The sequence below is a fragment of the Triturus cristatus genome, chromosome 8, assembly GCF_964204655.1.
Source record: "Triturus cristatus chromosome 8, aTriCri1.1, whole genome shotgun sequence".
NCBI lineage: Eukaryota > Metazoa > Chordata > Amphibia > Caudata > Salamandridae > Triturus > Triturus cristatus.
Window position 1 is genome coordinate 56,532,249 of NC_140591.1, and position 2,088 is coordinate 56,534,336.

The 2,088-nt window shown below is 38.2% G+C and overlaps 1 non-coding gene across 1 annotated transcript; it reads left to right on the top strand.

Moving 5' to 3' along the window:
* The first annotated feature begins 224 nt into the window (after positions 1-224).
* On the top strand, positions 225-297 carry TRNAF-GAA (transfer RNA phenylalanine (anticodon GAA)). Its single transcript has one exon. It is a non-coding gene; the product is annotated as a tRNA-Phe (tRNA).
* Positions 298-2,088: the final 1,791 nt, after the last annotated feature.

Below are 2,088 nucleotides of genomic sequence, written 5' to 3' on the forward strand. Positions count from 1 at the left end.
TAGCTTACCTACTCAGGCCAAATACCTCTGTGTAATATGGTGCTAGTCCATTCAGAGTAAAAAAAAAAGCTACCTAACCTGGATCCGAAAAATGCTATTTACCTATTGCACCCGTTAACTGATGAATGATACAGGACATCTTAAAACATAGCTCTAGCATGAGGTTGAGCATCTATTTTCTTGGGAAGTTTAAAAGAAAGGATGAAGACCCAAACTACCATCAGGCCGAAATAGCTCAGTTGGGAGAGTGTTAGACTGAAGATCTAAAGGTCCCTGGTTCAATCCCGGGTTTCGGCACAATTTCAACTTCTGCTTTTCATGTCACAAAAGCTGTTTGGAGTTAAATCAACGCTCTTCTTTATCAAAACCTTTTATCAATCTGATCAACAACACAATCAATTCAACATATTATTTACTTTCTGTCTTCCTTTCAAACTTGCTTCCACCTCTCTTGTATTCAACTATGCCTCATTTGTTTGCAACTTCTTGCTTTATTTTAGAGTAAAGCTTTGCCTGCATCAGCCTCCAATTCCCCTTATACAAAACTGTCAGTAGTCAGATGACATAGCTTGTACACCCTGGCCATATAGGTCTGTGTTTCAGAGTATAAGTCAATTCAGAGTTTAGAAAAAAAAATTCTACCTACCTTGTCCCCTAAAAAGGATATTCACTCATCAGACCAAGTTACCTGCTGAATGATACTGGACACTTTAACACATAACTATAAACGAAAATAGAATGACCAGGTTCTGTATGTATCGTCTACAATTATTAATAATTCATCAGGAGGCCACATGGACTTGTTGGCTGAAATATCTCAGTTGGGAGATCGTTAGACTGAAGAGATTAAGGTCCCTGGTTCAATCCCGGGTTTCGGCACAGTGCGAGGGGATCCTACATTCTTGCAAAATATTTCTTGAAATCAGCTCTAGTTTTTTTTTCTTTATTTGTCAAAATATTTTATCAACTGATCAATAACATGATAACTTCAACAAAAAGTTGTCTTTCTGTCCTCCTTCTAAACTTGCTTCCACCTCTCTTGCCATCAGCTTTGATGACAAATTTATCCTTTTTTATACTTTTTTCAAAGTAAACTCTTGTCTGCATCAGCTTTCACTTCTCCTTAAACAAAGTTGTCAGTATTGAGATGACATAGCTTACCTACTCAGGCGACATACGTCTGTGTAATACAGTGCTGGTCCACTCAGAGTTTTAAAAGAAAAACGACCTAACATTTATCCCAAAAACGCTACTCACCCATTTCACCAGTTAGCTGCTGAACAATGCAGGACACATTAAAACACAGCTCTAACCTCAGATTGAAAATCCAGGTTCTGCATCTCTGTTCTGGGATTGTTCAAAAAAAGAGGCTGAATACTATAGCTGCTGGCAGGCCGAAATAGCTCAGTTGGGAGAGCGTTAGACTGAAGATCTAAAGGTCACTGGTTCGATCCCAGGTTTCGGCACATTTTGAACTTCTGCTTTGCATGCCACAAAGACTATTTTGAGTCAACTCATATTGACTTTGTTTATAATGATCAAAACCTTTTATCAAGATAATCGACAATACAATTAATTCAACATATTATTTACTTTCTGTCTTTCTTTCAAACTTGCTTCCACCTCTCTTGTATTCAACTTTGCCTCCTTTATTTCCCAATTCTTCCTTTAATTGAAAGTAAAGCTTTGCCTGCATCAGCCTCCAGTTCCCCTTATACAAAACTGTTAGTAGTCAGATGACCTAGCTTGCCGACCGTCGCCATATAGGTCTGTGTTTTTGAGTATAAGTCCATTCATAGTTTACAAACATTATCTAACTAACTTGGCTCCTAAAAAGGAAATTCACCCATCAGACCAATTTAGCTACTGAATAATACTGGACAATTTAACACATAACTGCACATGCAGATAGAGTGACCAGGTTCTGCATTAATCATTAACAATTATAAAAAATACAACAGAAAGCAGAAATTGCCAGCTGGATGAAATAGCTCAGTTGGGAGAGCAGTAGACTGAAGATCTAAAGGTCCCTGGTTCAATCCCGGGTTTCGGCACATTTTGAACTTCTGCTTTGCATGCCACAAATGC